Raw genomic sequence first — 20,127 nt, 5'->3', positions numbered from 1 at the left:
CCCTCCCTCCTCCCCCACCGGTGATGCGTGGGAGGAGGTGAGCCCGGTAGCGTTGAAGCTACGAGTAAGAAAAACACATCGCATTAGGAAACCTATCCCTGTCACCCACTAATGGACTACTAGAAGACTACAAGCAGGTGTGCAAGCGGAGGTGAGTGTTAAAATCTTAACTTGCTGGCTCATGAATATTTCCTGTGAACGGATAAAACCCAAAAAAAAAGAGAAAAAAAAAAGGGGAAAAAAACATATTGGTGGAAGACATAAGTTGTACAAGATCCCTGACAACCTAGCTACCGTATAAAATCAAAAGAAAAACTTTAATAGACATGCCATACTGGGGCTACGATTGGGTATAAAAGAAAGCTGAATATTATATTGAGATAAACACACTACCTCCCCATCTTGCCTCGATATCTCTGCTGCAGGTTCAAAGAGTGGTGTGGAGGGGGGGGGAGAGAGCGAGGGGAGGCAGTGGAGAGAGGTAAGGAGGGAAACAAATGGCAACATTGTATGCATAAGCAACAGTATTAAATAATCTAAAATACACTTTTGGTATCAGTTTGTAAGAACGTTTAGCTGAACAATCGGGAATTATTGAAACATCTACCAAAGGACTTTGATGGATAATGGAAAACTCTCAGCTCAGATATACAGATTAAATGACTGTTAAAAAGAAAGTTGCCTTCACGCTTCTCAGAACTGGTTAATATTTCATGAAACAAAAAGAAAATTGTAAAAACTAACTTTGATATGTGTTTAAGATTGGCTTAGTTAAACTGGGTAGCAAATTTTACATGAAAAATATTTTTTTCACCTGTTCACATAAAGTTAAGTTTGACTTAATAGCAAATTACATAATTTAGAGAAAATCCTAGAGATTAATCTGCTTGCCTAGTAGGGAAAATTTACTCTAACTAAAAATCATCATTTTAGAAAAGTGACAATAATCTAAACAACTTTTGATAACTGGCAAAGAAATAATGTCTAAGGTTCGTTAATATAATTTAACTTAAAAAGAACTTATGTACTGTAGAATAGCATAACCTAAGCAAGAAAGTATTTCTACCTTCTGTATTTTTTCTGTTTTTCCTCTCCTCTAAATTCTTACAGAAATCTTTCTGCATATACACAAGAATTATAGAGAGGGTTACTTAGATTTTTTCAAAAATCTGTTACTCTATTTAAACACCAGCTAAACTTACTATAAGGATAAATAAGTAAATATCTGAAGTAAAGGATCAGAATTGAATTAACATTAGTTGAAATAGAGGGATCCACTAGCAGGCAATAGAACTGCAACTGGTGTACTTAAATAACTCCTAACTTATCTTGCGAAATTAGATACTTGTAACTCAAAACAAACAAACACACACTTAATGGCCTAACCCCTAGAAATAAATGAATGTAAGACAGAGATTGTTTTGAACACTATTAGAGTATATTGCTGTGGAATTTGCTGATAAAATCCCTGTTCAAGTTCTGCCATACCCTGGGTTTATATTTTCACAGTTGATTGTAGACGTACCACAGAATTAATTAAAGTCACTTCCCCCCTTTTTTTTTTTTTTTTTTTTTTTTTTTTCTTCCTCTTTTTCCCTTTCTCTCCCACACACAGATAACCACCACCTTCACCCACATCCTCACCCAGTCCTCTCTCCCCCCGATTTTTTGTATCACTATTTTTTATGGATAAATTCATTACCTCACCATCCCTCACAACCAAACACAATCCAGGTATGGCAGCTAGACAGAGGGAACGAAAAAACAAAACTCTCACAGACAGCCCAGCTGAATTGCATATAGAAAACACAGCAAAAACTCAAAATACTATGTCTTTACCAGATACACAAGCTCTATTTGCTAGCATAATGGAAGCTATAAACCCCAAGTTCGACGTATTGAAAACTGAGATTAAACAAGACATTTTAACTTTATCAACAGAGGTAAAACAATTTGCCAAAAGATTGCAGGAGGTTGAACAACGAATCTCAGATATTGAAGATGTTACAAATCTATATATTCCTAAAACAGAAGCTAACCAGAGTGAAATAGAAAAATTACAAACTAAAATAGAGGAGCTGGAAAATAGGTCCAGAAGAAATAACCTTAGGGTTATAGGTTTCCCAGAAACTAGGCATGAAGAAGATTTAAATAAAATCATGACCCAAATATTACCACAATTACTAAATATACCACCACCTCAGCAACCCTATATTATTGAGAGAGCCCACAGATTGGGGAAACCACGTGATATCTCAAATGAATTTACTAAACCAAGACCAATAATAGCGAAATTCTTGAATTATCAAGATAAAATATCTTTTTTACAGCATTTTCGCAAAAAACAACCGATACATTATAACAACTCTAAAATTTTATTGTTTCAAGATTTTTCATTTGAAACTTCTACAAAAAGGAGAGAGTTATCCCCAATCTGTGGCAAGATGATAAATGCAGGGTGGCAAGCCACAGTAATATACCCAGCTAGGCTCAAACTCACTCTAGAAGGGCAAACTTTCTTTTTTGACTCAGCAAAAGAAGCTGAAGAAAAATTTGCTGAACACAGGTCCAAAAATTATTAAATAAAAGAAAACACTATATATCTGAAATTTATCTCTTGCGATGGTCAGGATGTGCCAGATGTGTAGATATTTTAATACTCCCTTGATGTTTCTACTTTTTTGTGCTTTTCCCCCCCCCCCCCCCTTTTTTTTTTTTTTTTTTTCTCCTCTTTCCTCTCTCCTCCCTCCCCTTCTCCCCATCCTCTCCCTTCTGCCCCTATTTCTCCCCCCTACACTCCCTGGTTTATATTGTTCACAAAATAAAGAACTATGAATACAAATATTAGATTCACCTCGTGGAATGTTGGGGGAATTTCTTCTCCAATAAAACGGAAAACTATTATAAACCACCTTCGTAAACTAAACACAAATATAGCGTTAATACAAGAAACACATTTAAACGCGGAAGAATCAACCAAGTTAAAATCTTCATGGGTAGCGGAAGTCATTTTCACTCCAACTCCTAACAGGAAAAAAGGTGTAGCGATTTTACTAGGGAAGAAATTAACCTATGATAAACTCCTAACTATACTTGACCCTGAAAGTAGATTTATAATTTTAAAAATAAAAACAATGGATTCAATTTATACCATATGCAATGTGTATGCACCCAATATAATTGACCAAGAATTTTGGAATTCTCTCCAGGCTCAAATCTTACAGGTGGCAGAAGGTCATATAATTCTAGCAGGAGACTTTAACATGGCTCCACGGTTTCCCATTGATAGATTAAGACAAAGTCATTCTCTTAAAAAAACAAAAAAAGATAATCTTGAAGAAAAATTATTTAATTCCATCTTTCATAATCTAGCCGTTAGAGATATCTGGAGAATGCAAAACCCGGATGATAAAAATTATACATGCTACTCTAGGGCGTTTAAATCTCTCTCCCGGATCGATCTTATACTGACCAGCGAGAGCTTATACAAAATCGGAGCAAAAGCTTTAATTTCTGAAATATGTATTTCAGATCACGCCCCTATAACGTTAGACATTCCAAGTAAAAATATTCATACAAGATCAAATCGCTTTTTCTACCCAAACTATTTAAATTCCAATTCCAAATTTAATAATTGGCTAAAAACCAAAGTTGAGGAGTATTTCCAATTTAATATTGGTTCAGTGTCAAACTTTGCGGTAATATGGGAAACTGCAAAGGCGGTAATAAGGGGGGATATAATCGCATATGTGGCTAAGTTTAAAAAAGGTTTGAGACAAAGAGAAAGAGAAGTAACAGCGGCCGTAACTAATGCTTATAACAGATATTTAAATATCTCTTCAAATGACAATTGGAGAAGGTACTTAAAGGCAAAAAATGAACGTGATACATTTCTAATTTCTAGTACCTCCCATGCTGATTTAAAATACCAGGCAAATCTATTTAAATACGGCAACAAATCAGGTAGACTACTCTCTAAACTTGTAAAAAACTGTAAACAGACCTCAATAATTAACGCTATACAAGAAGATGTTATAATCCTCACGTCACATGAGGAAATCTCTAATTCTTTTTACCACTACTATAAAACAATTTATTCATTGCCCCTCCCGGCTGATAATTCACATGAGAAGTTTTGGGAGGATATTCTAATACCTCATAATAGCAATGAATTTAATCTTAAATTAAACTCGGAGATCCTAGAGAATGAAGTTAATCAAGCAATTCAATTACTTAAATCTACAAAAGCTCCAGGCCCAGATGCACTCCCAAATGAGTTATATAAAAAATTAGCTCCTACTCTTGTCCCACATCTGACAAAACTTTTTAATTTATATTATATGGATAATTTGGCAATCTCTTGTAATTTTGCGGCGTCTCAAACTATTCTCATACTCAAACCAGGGAAAGATCCTAGTAAAAAAGAGTCATACAGGCCTATTGCCCTCCTAAATTCCGATTATAAAATATTTATGGCCATTTTAGCCAAAAGATTACAAGAGGGACTAGCAGACAGTATCCACAAAGATCAAGCTGGGTTTCTTTACAACCGTAACTCTTCAGCTAAGATCAGACAATTATTGCTTATTACTGATTATTTTAAAAATCAAGCTGAACAAGAGTTGAATGACCAATCAGATGCAGTAGTTATAGCTATCGACGCGGAAAAAGCGTTTGATAGAGTGAACCATGATCATATTCTGGATACGCTATTCCGATTTGGATTTAATAATAACTTTCCAAATTTAATTAAAAGATTATATGCCCAATCCTATACAGGTCTAATAGTTAATGGGATAGAGCAGAAAATGATTAAAATAGAGAGAGGGACGCGGCAGGGGTGCCCCCTTTCACCACTATTATTCGACTTGGCAATTGAGCCCTTTGCTAGCAAAATCAGAAAACACATCGACGGCATAAAGATTAATAAAAAAGAGGTGAAAATGGCACTTTATGCCGATGATATACTAATATACATGGCCAATACTCATCTAAACATACCCAAGCTTATGAACATAATTAATCTGTTTGGTAAATTTTCTGGTTACAAAGTCAATTATTTAAAATCTGAATTAATGTGGCTGAAAAAAGAAAAGAGCTCCTTGGTAAAAACTCCCTTCAAGGTAGTCACAGAGGCATTCAGATATCTTGGGATTATGATCTCGGCCGACCCACAAAATTGGTACGCTTTGAATGTTCCTCCCATTTTATCACAAATTACTAATCATATGAAAAACTGGCAAAACCTACCCCTATCAATATCTGGCAGAATAGCACTGTTTAAAATGGTGCTCCTGCCCAAAATTTTATATATTATGCAAAACCTTCCTATTTTACTGAAATCCCATGACTTAAGGAAACTCAATACATCAATTCGCCAATTCATATGGCAATCTAAGAAACCAAGAATAGCATTATGCAAGCTATCTCTCTCTAAACAAGCTCTTGGTCTAGCCCTCCCTGACGTACGCATATATAATCTAGTTTCTCTCAGTCGTATTGTAATTGACTGGATAACAGAATCTGATTATTTTACAGACAATACATTAGAAGCTAATATGGTGTATCCCTTTTCCCCCATCAGTTTAGTTCATATAGATCTTAAATTAATTCCGACCCAAGTAAAAGCTCTTAAATCAATCTATGTAATAATACAGGCTTGGAAAAAGATGGGGATCCAGGCAGGTATAAACATAAACATTCCAAAGTTTCAGACGTTTATAGGGAATCCAGAATATCAAGAAGGAACACAATCAATTATATTAAAAAATTGGCAAAGGAAAGGTCTTTACTTTGTATCTCAAATTATTAATCCAACAACGGGGGTTATTTGCTCCTTTGAAGATCTGAAACAAGAATTTGACCTCAGTAATAGAGATTTTTTTGCATTTCTACAGGCAAGACATTACGCCCAACATCTACTAAATATATTCCCAGGGAAATGGTCATGGGGTAAAATTGAAAGCTGGCCGATTCTGGCCAAGACAGGTCGTCATTCTATTTCTACTTGGTATGCTCATTTAATATCACAGTCTGAAAGATCCAACTTAGAAAATATAGCTCTTAAATGGTCAGACCTCTTAGTAGATAACATAGATCAAAAACTACATGTCACACGATCAATACAATTGCTTTTTCAAGCCACGAATTCGGAGACCTGGAGAGAAGCCCATATAAAATTAATCTATCAAACTTACTACACACCAAATAAAGGAACCAAATGGAAAAATAAAAACTTTAATAAATGTCCAAAATGTAGTTTCCCGGCTGCAAACTTGATCCATATGATTTGGGAATGCCCCAAAATAAAACAATTTTGGAATAGAATAGAATTCTGGATGATTAACATTCTCAAAATTTCTGTATATAGACTCACTCCAAAAGATATAATATTCTTGATAGGACAAAAAATCCCTCGAAATGAAATTAAGATAATAAACTTAATTATTCTGGCAGCCAGATATCAAATATTTAAGAAATGGAAGAGTAAAGTCTCTCCAACAATAACAGAAATTAAGAATTACTTAAAAAAACAACTAATAATTGAGCAAATGACTACAGACCTGAACTCAGAAAAAGAAATATGCAATTTCTTTAAAAAATGGTCCAAATTCATTAAAATATTTCCATCTAGAGAAATTGATTATCTAATTTTTCCATTTAGAAACAGTGAAATGGTGCTGTTGAATATCTGGTAACATTAGAATGGGAAGTGGGGAGGGGGGGACTGGAGGAGGAGGCTCTCCCCTTCCTTTTCTTTTTTTTTTTTTTTTTTTTTTTTTTTCTCTCCTTTCTCTTTCTTTCTCCCTCTATCTCTTTTTTTTCCTGTCTGTACCGTTGCTATTTAATATGCCTCGGTATTATAGCTGGTCTCAGTTTTAAGTAGACTACTGATAGCGAAATGTACTTAAATGTAATAGGGTATGTAAAATAGGAACTTCTGAAGCTTAAAATGAGGATCCTTTTTGACAATTATGGTCCATGATCTCTTATTGTTTAAATGAGTTGGAGTCTTACCCATTAGTATACAGTGGGTTAAGGTCTACGAATACAAGGAATGTTGGTAATTCTTTGTAAACTTTCTATGTCAAACTACATATCGAATTATATGTACCTTTTTTTTTGTTTGTTTTATTTTATGTTGTACTATATAAGAAAAACTAATAAAAAAAAATAATTTAAAAAAAAAAAGAAAGGAGAGAGACCTTTTTCTAAAGCAAAAATCTCAGGTAGAGGAATTAAAAATAAATCGATATTATAGAGGGTTTCATGGGTCCTCTGCAAAACATCTAGCGAGGCTCACTAAAAGCAGGAAAAAAAAAAATCTTATTCCAGCTATTAAATATCGGGACTCTAGATATACGAATTCCAAAGAAATTGAGGGAGTATTTTTTAATTACTATCAACAGCTATATGCATCTGTTAATATAAATCATGCGGAGCAAGAGGCTTTCTGGTCCAAGATTCATTTACCAATAATACAATCTGAAGATTTGGCTGCATTGAATGACCCCATTTCTCGTACAGAGATTGGTAACGTAATTGACCAATTGAAATTGAATAAGGCTGCAGGCCCAGACGGGTTTCCTGCAGAATTTTATAAGTGTCTAAAGGAAGAGCTGCTCTCGATACTGGAAGATCTATTTAATATCTATTATACTTCTGATAATCCAATCTCTTCATATTTTTCTGCTGCAAACATTTCATTGATTCTGAAAAAAGGTAAAGATGCGGAAGATTTAGCCTCTTACAGGCCGATTTCGGTGTTAAACACCGACTATAAGATCCTTGCCGCCATCATAGCGGCAAGATTATCTCGTTGTCTACAGAATCTCATACATCCTGACCAGTCGGGGTTTATGACTGCTAGGAACCCAATTAAGAACTTCCGCAAAGTCACTTCCTTTTTGGATTATGCTTGGAATATTGACCAAGGTCATAAAAATTTGTCTTTACAAAATAGTGCGGTACTCACGTTAGATGCTACTAAAGCATTCGATTCTATTATATGGGAGCACTTATTTCGATCACTTGAAAGGTTTGGGTTTAAGGGAAACTTTGTCCAGTTTGTAAACAGAATTTATACTAGACCTATGTCCTATCTATTGATAAATGGGGAGCGCTCTTCTCAGATAATGTTGCAACGGGGTACTAGACAAGGTTGTCCGTTATCCCCATTATTGTTTAACCTGGCGTTGGAACCATTCGCAATCAGATTAAGGGATAGTTTACAGGGGATTCCACTTGGTTCTCAACGATTAAAAGTGTTGTTATATGCTGATGATATACTGGTTTTTCTGGAGGATATCCACCAATCTATCCCAATCTTACTGCAACTCCTCGAAGAATTTAGTGCATTTTCAGGATACCAGGTCAACTTGGAAAAAAGTGAATTGATGTGCCTAGGTAAATTGACCTGTCCCGCTGTCAAAACTCCATTCAAATTGGTGAATGCCATTAAATATCTTGGCCTGGTTCTGCATAAGAACCCCAAATTTTGGTATTCGGCAAATTATTTGCCCCTGTTTCAAAAAATCAAACTAGATCTGCATTTATGGGCCTCATTTCCTTTGGCTTTAACGGCAAGGGTGAACCTGATTAAAACAATTATCTTTCCTCGTCTTTTCTATCCACTCCAAAATCTTCCTATATTCATTTTGAATAAGGACATTAGGAAATTGTATGGATTCATTTCGAAATTTTTATGGAAGGACAAAAAACCCCGTATCGCTCTGGCTAGATTAATGCAAAAGTCATCTACAGGGGGCTTATCCCTCCCTGATGTCAAGCTATACAATATAGCTACATTAATCAAATTTGCTTGTGATTGGATCACAGAGGCCAATATAGTTTCTTCTATTGAGGAAGAGACCTCGTTAATATATCCTTTTGCCTTAAAGGCTATTCTTCATTGTAAACCAAAACAGTTACCATCTAACGTCGCCTCTCTTATATCATTTAAGAATATAGTAATAGCCTGGCACAAGTTTTGTAGTATGTTAAGCATTGACCCAACATATTCAGACTTCCTTCCTATCAGAGGTAATCCTCTTTTTATCCCTGGTATCTATCAAAAAGTCTTTAAAGTATGGGCTGAAAGAGGGTTAAACCTGATAAAACAACTACTAGAGGGAAATTACCAGATGTGTACAGCGGAATCTCTTTTTCAGCTATATGATCTTCCTAGATCTAATTTGTATGCATACTTCCAGGTCAGACACTATATCTCTGCTCAAAATTGGTTTTTTCCTTTATCAGCTGCTTGGTCGGAGGTTAGAGTACTCTTACAGAAATTCTCTGTAGGTGATACATCAATCTCATTAATGTATGATATTATGCTGTCTAAACAGAGTCAAGTATATCTGGATAAGATCTGCAACTTCTGGTCTCCTTATATTCCTGAGGTTAATCAGGAGAGTATCATACAGAGCTTTTCTATCTCTAAGAAATGTAAGGTCTCTATGGGCTGGAAAGAATCCCACATGAAGCTTATTAATAATTTCTACTTGTATCCCCTGAAAATCGCTAAATTTTATCCAAATAGGTCAAGTAGCTGTCCTAGATGTTCATATGCTAGAGCTGACATGCTACACATGTTTTGGTTTTGCCCCAAAATCAATCAACTCTGGTCAAAAATCACCTTCTGGATTAACCAACATTTCAAAATTTCTTTATCTCTGACGATACGAGATATTATTTTGTTGATATCTCCATTAAACACTAGCGATAGCCATTGGACAGGGGTTGTCAATACCATTATATTAACGGTTAGACATTTGATATTAAAATATTGGATAGTTAAGAGAGTGCCAGGGTTTGTAGAGTTTATTAGGTCAATACAGGAGCAAATAGTGTTTGAATCTTATCATTTGCAGGATGCTTCAGATAAGAGAATCAAGAATTTCTTATTAGGATGGTGTCCAGTCATTAAGTCATTCCCCTGCCCATACAAAAACAAATACTCTTTCCCTTTTTATTATCTATCAGCTTTGCAGAACTAGTATTAGGAGGTATGTTTCCTTCTTCCTGGATAATTAATGAGGGGGGAGTAATTTAGTCTAACCCAAGGGTTTCTCTTTTTCCCTTTCCCCCTTTTTTTTTTTTTTTTTTTTTTTTTTTGCGTTGTTGTTCCTTTTTTATCTGCTTTGTCACACAGGTCAGTGTGATTCCAAGGGGGGGGGGGTAAAATCAGAAAAATTTGTGGAAATCACAGCAAAGAGGATGTCATGTTATATTTAGTCCTATCTCATTTTTGTACAAGAGATTTCTCGTTTGTTTTTTTTATATATATTATTGTTTAAATGCTTAATTTTTGATGGATAGTGTCTATGTATTATGATCATGTTTGTGATTTCCAAATAAACATTATATTCAAAAAAAAAAAAAAAAAGGAATAATTTATTTAATAAGAGTTAATTTTTTTTCGTTAGATAAAAATTATATTTAACTTAGGGGGGTGTTAGTGTTAGGGTTAGACTTAGCTTTAGGGGTTAATAAATTTAATAGAGTAGCGGTGAGGTCCGGTCAGCAGATTAGGGGTTAATACTTGAAGTTAGGTGTCGGTGATGTTAGGGAGGGCAGATTAGGGGTTAATACTATTTATTATAGGGTTATTGAGGCAGGAGTGAGGCGGATTAGGGGTTAATAACTTTATTATAGTAGTGGTGAGGTCCGGTCGGCAGATTAGGGGTTAATAAGTGTAGGTAGGTGGCGGCGACGTTGGGGGTGGCAGATTAGGGGTTAATAAATATAATATAGGGGTCGTGGTGTTAGGGGCAGCAGATTAAGGGGACATAGGGATAACATAGGTGGCGGCGGTGTACGGAGCGGCAGATTAGGGGTTAAAAAAATATGCAGGGGTCAGCGATAGCGGGGGCGGCAGATTAGGGGTTAATAAGTGTAAGGTTAGGGGTGTTTAGACTCGGGGTACATGTTAGGGTGTTAGGTGCAGACGTAGGAAGTGTTTCCCCATAGGAAACAATGGGGCTGCGTTAGGAGCTGAACGCTGCTTTTTTGCAGGTGTTAGGGGTTTTTTCAGCTCAAACGGCCCCATTGTTTCCTATGGGGGAATCGTGCACGAACACGTTTTTGAAGCTGGCTGCATCCATAAGCACCGCTGGTATTGAGAGTTGCAGTGGCGGTAAATCATGCTATACGCTCCCTTTTTGGAGCCTAACGCAACTCTTCTGTGAACTCTAAATACCAGCGGTATTTAAAAGGTGCGGGAGAAAAAAAGCACACGTAGCTAACGCACCCCTTTGGCCGCAGAACTCTAAATCTAGCGGTTTATTAGTTATTGCGGTGGTGGATTGTGATAGTAATATCTGACTAAAAACCGGGATCGCCGGCTTTTGCGGGCGACGTTGCATATGTAATCGCGCCCATAGATTCTTCTATGGTTTACAAAGAGGAATATGGTTTACAAAGAGGTTAATGTTTTTAATAGTGCACAAAATGTTTATTTAAACAGGGCTGTACCTATAATACTTTATGCAGTAAACAAGTGTGGGGAGCCACACAAAACACTTAAGTGTAGGTACTTTGTGTACCTTCTTCACCACTTTTTTCTATGCCTTATTATATTCTGTAAGCATTTTACACCTACAGATTTCACTGATTTGTTGTTTCTATGCAGGTGACGTTTTCAGAAAATTCACAGATAAGCAATGTATACTAAACTAGAAGCAAACAAAAATTAAATTGTAGTTAAACAATATTTCAGCTTAATCAGTATTTGCTATAAATTAAACAAATAATATATTTGTGGTATAAATGGAAAAGAAACTGATGGACTTTAGCAGTGCAGTCACAGTTGTCTCAACCTTGGTGGCAAAGACTGTCCGTAATGTGTTTTATCTCTCTATTGCTATATTCCTTGCAGTGGTACAGGGGGGAGGTAATATCTGACCTGGCCACTGTTATATCTAATTGGCTATTTACTGACCTACTGGTGAGAAACTTTTGAGGGTTTTCTAACAAAAGGGGGCTTTGAGTAACAAGCCATTCACAGAGTATCTGAGTGAGATGTTCCTCTTATAATTGTTTTGTTGTTAATGTACCTAGCAAGTAAACCAAACTAAAGAGAAGGTTAAAGAAACTGAAAGGAGAATGTTGTCCAATGTGTATGCTCCAATTTATTGATCTAGTGGTATTAAACAACAAACGTAGTCATATGTAAATATATTTTGTATAATCAATGATTTAAACAGCTCAGAATAACTATTCTTTCAGCAGGTTCTGCTCAGACCCTCTTCCCAATTTTGCTTTTTATGATTAAGAAAACTGATCAGCTGACCATTTGTGTATCCTAATGCAAAACAGCAAAAGAGCAGAAGATCACTATAATATTTAATTATTATTATTATTCTATATTTATAAAGCGCCGACAGATTCCGCAGCGCTGCCCATGGGTACAAGGATAACAGTACAGTGGAGAAACAATACGATAAGACACAAAATTTTACAGACAAATACAGGGGGAATTGAAGGCCCTATTCCTGTGGGAACTTACAATCTAGACATATATCTATTCCATAGTTAACATACAGGTAGATTACGAGTTGTGCGTTCGTGTTTTAACGCTGAAAAAATGGCCATTTCTGTGCAAAAACAGCAACGCAGCCATTACCAGTCTTGTCGGTATAGCTGTACCGCAAGTCTTTTAGCCTGTAATGCAACGTCATTCCCGCACTCGAAAAAATTACGTTTTTTCGTGGGACTTTCATAGCGATGCCATTCCGAGTTTTGCAGTGAGGCTAAAAAGCTTGCGTTACAGCCTATAACGACAAGATCCGTACCGCCATCTGAGAGCAGTAGTTATGAGTTTTACGCTAGAACTGTTACATAAAACTCATAAATAAACAGTTACAAAGTACATAAAACACCCATAAACTACCTATTAACCCCTAAACTAAGACCCTCCCGCATCGCAAATACTATATTAAAGTTCTTAACCCCTAATCTAACCAATAAAATTTATTAACCCCTATTCTGCCGCTCCCCGACATTGTCACCACTATAATAAAGTTATTAACCCCTAAACCACAGCCCTCCGCCCACATCACCCCCACTATACTAAAGTTATTAACCCCTATTCTGCCACTCCCCGCCACCGCCGCCGCCACTATAATAAACCTATTAACCCCTAAACCGTAAGCCCCCCAAAACAAAATATACTAAATTAAACTATTAACCCCTAAAACGAAAGCCCACATTGCAATAAACTAAATTAAACTAGTAACCCCTAAACATAATGCCCCCCTACCTTTATATTAAAATTACAATTTCCCTATCTTAAATTACATTAAAACTTACCTATCAAATTATAAAAACGAAGTTTAAACTGACAATTAAACTAATATTACTATTAAACTAAAATTAAACTAACTACCAATTAAAGAAAACTAAAATACACATTAAAAAAATCCTAACACTACTATAAAAATTACAAAGTATCTAATTACAAAAATAAAAAATACTAAATTGCAAAAAATAACAAACACTAAATTACGAAAACTAACAAACAAAATTATCAAAAATAAAAAAGAATTACACCTAATCTAATATCCCTATAAAAATAAAAACCCACCCAAAATAAAAAACCCTAGCCTACAATAAACTACCAATAGTCCTTAAAAGGGTCTTTTGTAGGGCATTATCCTAAGTTAAACAGCTCTTTTACCTGTAAAAAAAAAATACAAAGAACCCCCAACAGTAAAACCCACCACCCAACAAACCCCACAAAATAAAAAAACCTAACTCTAACAAAAGCCTAAGCTACCCATTGCCCTTAAAAGGGCATTTAGCTCTTTTACATTGCCCTGAGAAAGGAATTTAGCTCTTTTTAAGAAAAGCCCAAACCCTAAACTAAAAAAAAAAACACCCAAAAAAGTTTTTAAAATCCTAACACAAACCCCCGAAGATCCACTTACAATTCCTGAAGTCTGGACATCCAGGCGGCGAGAGGTCTTCATCCAGGTGGCTCCATCTTCGGGACCGGCATCTTCTTCATCCCTGCGGAGGCAGAGTGGTCGATGCGCGGAGGCAGAGGTCCAGACGAAGGTCCAAAGTGGAGGTCCAGGCCGAGGTCTAAGGCGGAGGTCCATCGATCCAACGTGGAGGTCCTCTTCATGCGATCATCCGCCGCACATTCGAAACAGCCAATAGAATGAGAGCTGCTTAAATCCTATTGACTGATTTGAACAGCCAATAGGATTTTAGCAGCCCTAATTCCTATTGGCTGATTCAAATTTTTCAGCCAATAGGAATGCAATGGTACCTCCAGTATAAAAGGGGTACCTTGCATTTGAATCCTCAGTGTGCAGCGGACGATCGCATGAAGAGGACCTCCACGTCGGATCGATGGACCTCCGCTTGGACCTCTGCCTGAACCTCTGCCTTAAACCTCCTGGACCTCCGCCTCCGCGCATTGACTGCTCCGCCTCCGCAGGGATAAAGAAGATGCCGGTCCCGCGATGGATGAAGATGTTAGGGTTAGGGGTTAATAGTTTAATTTAGGTTGTTGCGATGTGGGGGGCTAGCGGTTTAGGGGTTAATAGGTTCATTTAGTGGTAGTGATGTGGGAGGCCAGAGGTTTAGGGGTTAATAGCTTTATTTTGTGGTTGCGATGTTGGGGAGAAGCGGAATAGGAGTAAATAGATTTATTATAGTGTGGGCGATGTTGGGGTGCAGGGGAATAAGGGTTAATAACTTTAGTATAGTGGCGGCGATATTGGGAGCGGCAGATTAGGGGTTAATAGATTTATTTAGGTGGCAGCGATATTGGGAACGGCAGATTAGGGGTTAATGACTTTATGTAGGTGTCGGGGGCAGCAGATTAGGGGTGTTTAGACGTGAGGTTTATGTTAGGGTGTTAGGTTTAAATGTTACTTTTTTTCCCCCATAGACATCAATGGGGCTGCATTACGGAGCTTTTCATTCCGCGATCTCAGGTGTAAGTTTTTTTTCTTACCCGCTCTCCCCATTGATGTCTATAGGGAAAGCGTGCACGAGCATGTCAAAACAGCACTTGTATTTTGTGCGGTATAGAGCTCAACGCAATCATATTGCACGCACAAGGCAGCTGTTTCAAAAGTTGTAATGGCAGCGCCATGGAGGGTGAAATAACGCAACTTTGTTGCGTTCATTAAAAACCCTCTAACGCGCATAACTCGTAATCTACCTGTTAGCTTGTTATTCCAGGGAAGTGCTCATTACTACAGGGGACTTAAAGTGAAGGTAAAGTTACCTTAGTCTCTATCCAGTATTCCGTTTATGGAGTCAAATAAATATAGGTTTCATTCATCATTTATTTCAGCTCTGCATATAAACCAAGTTAGAAACTGTTTTAAGGCAATTTATTAAACATTTTTAGTCAACCCGAAAATATATATATTTTTTTTACCTATTGATCACGTTTTTTTATTGTCCTATAGAAATGTAGGCTGTTAGGCGACCGTCACTAGACGTCATCCGCCCACTTATTCAATAGCGCATGCGCAATGAATTTTTCTGTGGATTCCAAACTGCGCGCGCTCCCGTTTTGCGAATGCATTCTAGTTTCAGGTAGGAATCCCTTAATATGTGGTAGGCAGCATCGGAGAGTAGCGCATGCGTAGTTTAATTCTGAATCAGGAACGCGCTGTTGAGAGCGCGTGGGACCGCTCAAGACGTCACAGCTTGCAGAACAGGGAAGTAGGGCTTGGGAGGAGTCGGCGGCCAAACGGTGAGGGAATGTGAAATATATTTTTACGGATAAATACACCAGTAATAAAAAAAACGTGACGAATACATTAAGGTACTATTGAGAAATGGTTGGTTAGCTGCAATACCGGATAACTTTGCCCTCACTTTAACATGATTATAAATCCTAGCGTTTCAAAAATGCTTGTATTTACCAGCGCTATAAATAAAGGCTACCTTCAGTCATGAGTTTAAAAAAAGTTTTTAAAAAAACCCAATGTGATTGGATGCCGCACAGAAAAAAAAATCACTCTAGAGATTGGCAAACGAAGGTACAATAAGGAAAGGATGTCTGAATAAAGCATATCTTTCGAATGGTGCATAAAAAATAAGAATGAATGAAAGTATAACTAAAATTTAATTTTTTTTTATTATTACTTGTATATTAGCAGAATATAACATCACTTTAAGAGGATATAGTAACACAGCTTGTTCCAACACGGCTTTTATACAGACAAAAGGTTTGTAAGTGATAAAAAATCAGACACCTGTAGGAAAGGAATTGTTACTATCAACTTACAAGGCCTAATTCACTCCCTTGGAGCAGCTGTACTTTTTTAACCGATTACTTGTTCCTGAAAAAAAAGTCCTTTGTTTATAACTCTGAAACGTACATTATTTTTCAGTTTTTGATTATCTATACTTGTTTATTTAACCTCTTACAGTTTACCGGTTACCTTTGTAACATTTCAGGTTATTCACTGGACTTGAATTTCTTACATTTCAGGGGGGAAAATGGAAAAATTTAGGTATCCGAAAACTATTGACCAGTGGTGTATGTTATAAGGACAATTGTAACTTTTTAAAACTACTTCTGCTTTTTGCGTGGGTTGTGTTGTGTGCGTATTACAAGTTGAAAGTAAATCTTTTTTAGCTTGTGCACTAACCCGACGTGAGCAAAGAGCAGAAGTTACAATTTCGCAACTGCGTTAACGTACTCTCCCATTGACTTCAATGAAAAGAGAAAAGTGGGGAAAAAACGAACACCCATACTCACATACTAACCAGGACCGACATAAGCCCCCTACTGTAATAACCTATAAACCGCCGCATAGCCCCCTGTAAAGTCCGCACTACACTATTAACCCCTAAGCTGCCACATAGCCCACCACAAATTACCCTCTACACTATTAAACCCTAAGAGGCCCATTTATCAAGCTCCGAATTGAGCTTGAGGGCCCGTGTTTCTGGCGAGTCTTCAGACTCGCCAGAAACAGCAGTTATGAAGCAGCGGTCTAAAGACCCTGTCCGCCTGCTCTGATGAGGCAGACAGAGATCACCACAATTCAACCCGATCAAGTACGATCGGGTTGATTGACACCCCCTGCTGGCGGCCAATTGGCCGTGAGTCTGCAGAGGGCGGCGTTGCACCAGCAGCTCACAAGAGCTGCTGGTGCAATGCTGAATACGGAGAGCATATTGCTCTCCGCATTCAGCGAGGTCTGGCAGACCTGATCCACACTGTCGGATCAGGTCCGCCAGACCTTTGATAAATAGGCCTCTAAACCTCCACAGCCCCCCTTGCAAAGTAACTTACTACACTTTTAACCCCTAAACTGCTACAACCCCCATCGCAAAAGTAACCCACTAACATCTATAGCACCTAACACCCCCTAAGTTACCCCAAAATACACTAACCTTACCTGTAAAAAACCCCAAAAAACCTAACAGTATGTAAAAAAACAACTTACCCGAAAAGGTAAAACCTAACCTTACCTTTAAAAAAAAAAAAAAAAAACTAACCTTACCTTAAAAGTAACAAACCTAACATTGCTTTAAAAACTAACATTACTTCAAAAAATCCTTTCAGTTTGAGCGGTAAATGCGATTGCGTTTGAGCAATCACATTTACTTTCAGCTTGTAATACGAGCGAACATTGCCGCTCAACGGTGCCTATAGAAAGAATGGGAAGCATAAATTACCTCAAAGTAATTTAAATTAAATTAAACTCAATAGCAGTAATTTAAACGTCACTTGTAATATGGATTTGAGTGTAAAGAACACCACAATCTCATAATCGCGTTTACACTCCATTCATTATCTAGCCCATAGTCAGAACCAAATAGGTCATGCACTTTTTCTACACATATGGCAGACTAGTCTAAATCTTATAGCAATTCTAAAATATACGTAATAGTGTTTAATACCAGAACTGAGAGAACAAACAGTATAAAAAATAAATCAATGTTAAGGAACATTGGTTCAGAGGACATTTACCTAGATTTAATAAACCATGTTTAAAAAACTAACATATCTTAAAAATACTTTCCTCAAATTTGCAACTTAAAAATGATGCAGCTTTCTCTTTAAAGTACCATTAAATATGATGGAATTGCGTAATCAATAACTGCATAATAAAAAGACAATGCAAATATGCTCACTCTGAATTTTAAAAGAGCAGATTTTTTTCTGATAAATGAAATGTTTGTGGGATATTTCCATTTCAGACCAATCATGGCCAGTAGTCTTCTTATCCCAGAAAGATAAGAAAAAATCCCAGAACTAAGTTTAACGGATTGAAGGAATGAGGTTGTACAGGAACAGCGAACACCTTAAGCAGCAAGGGTTAATGAGGAGCAGGTCACAGAGCCTAGAAGAGTTCAGAAGTAAGTAAACTGTTATATGCCCAGAGAAACAAAAAATAAAAGGAATGCACACCAGGCAGTGCATGGTTTAGTGAGAGCAGGCAGTCCAATCTTTCTAAATATCCAAGGGTTAAGCAAAGGAATGGTCACAAGCAATGCACGGTTGAGTAACAAGCAGGCAGTCCAATCTTTCTGAGTATCTAAAGGGTTAAGCAAAAGAATGGTTAATAGGCAATGCAAGGTTCAGTAACAAGCAGGCAGTTCAATCTTTCTGAGTATCTAAAGGGTTAAGCAAAAGAATGGTTAATAGGCAATGCAAGGTTCAGTAACAAGCAGGCAGTTCAATCTTTCTGAGTATCTAAAGGGTTAAGCAAAAGAATGGTTAATAGGCAATGTAAGGTTCAGTAACAAGCAGGCAGTTCAATCTTTCTGAGTATCTAAAGGGTTAAGCAAAAGAATGGTTAATAGGCAATGCAAGGTTCAGTAACAAGCAGGCAGTTCAATCTTTCTGAGTATCTAAAGGGTTAAGCAAAAGAATGGTCAATAGGCAATGCAAGGTTCAGTAACAAGCAGGCAGTTCAATCTTTCTGAGTATCAAAAGGGTTAAGCAAAAGAATGGTTAATAGGCAATGCAAGGTTCAGTAACAAGCAGGCAGTTCAATCTTTCTGAGTATCAAAAGGGTTAAGCAAAACAATGGTCAATAGGCAATGCAAGGTTCAGTAACAAGCAGGCAGTTCAATCTTTCTGAGTATCAAAAGGGTTAAGCAAAAGAATGGTCAATAGGCAATGCAAGGTTCAGTAACAAGCAGGCAGTTCAATCTTTCTGAGTATCAAAAGGGTTAAGCAAAAGAATGGTCAATAGGCAATGCAAGGTTCAGTAACAAGCAGGCAGTCCAATAAAGCACAATAGCAAACAGCAAAATATAGCACCAAGGAGTACACAGAGGCAAACCTATACTTGGGCAATTTTGAGATGCAGGAAGTTCTTTAAATAGGCACAGGCTCAAGCCAAGAGGACTCACAGGTGTGCACACTGATGCTGGAGCGGCACTCACGGCAATGACGTCACTGCTGTGCACCGCACAACAACCCGATGCGGCCATGGCAACAGCCAGTGGAGTGGAGGCAGCTGAGAAAAGCAGAGCGGAGGCGGCAGGTCCATGACAACAAATGTACTTCCTGTATCATGTGACAGCCATCAACAAATCACATACTCATATACTTATACACTGTAAACTCTTGCACATGTTCAGTAGTAGACATGTGCAAGGGCAAAAAATTCAGTTTGTCTGAAAGATTTGTTTGGTTCAGCTGAATTTTGTCTATGCGTGCATTTGGTTTGTACAAATACTTGATTCGGATTTGTTACTGTTATTTCCAGTGGGAACAGCTAATTTGCGGCTAAATTACGAGTTTTGCGGCATGAGTGAAAAAGCAGCGCTATGGCTCTTTTTCACTACCGTTGGTATTACGAGTCTTGCAGGTTTAGCTGCACCGCACACTTTTTTGGCCATAACGCAACGTAACTACCGCAGCTTTCCAAAAGTCCTTTTTCAATGGGACTTCCTTTGTGCAAGGTATTGCAAGTTTGCCTGGGAGGCCAAAAAGTGAGCGGTACAGCCTATACCGTCAAGATTCATACGGTAAACTGAAAATCAGTAGTTATGGGTTTTATGCTACAACGCCGTAACATAAGACTCATAACTAAAGTGCTAAAAAGTACACTAACACCCATAAACTACCTATTAACCCCTAAACCGAGGCCCTGCCGCATCGTAAATAATAAAATAAAATTATTA

This window comes from Bombina bombina, chromosome 3, assembly GCF_027579735.1.
Source record: "Bombina bombina isolate aBomBom1 chromosome 3, aBomBom1.pri, whole genome shotgun sequence".
In the NCBI taxonomy this organism is placed as follows: domain Eukaryota; kingdom Metazoa; phylum Chordata; class Amphibia; order Anura; family Bombinatoridae; genus Bombina; species Bombina bombina.
This window is presented reverse-complemented; position numbering follows the sequence as displayed.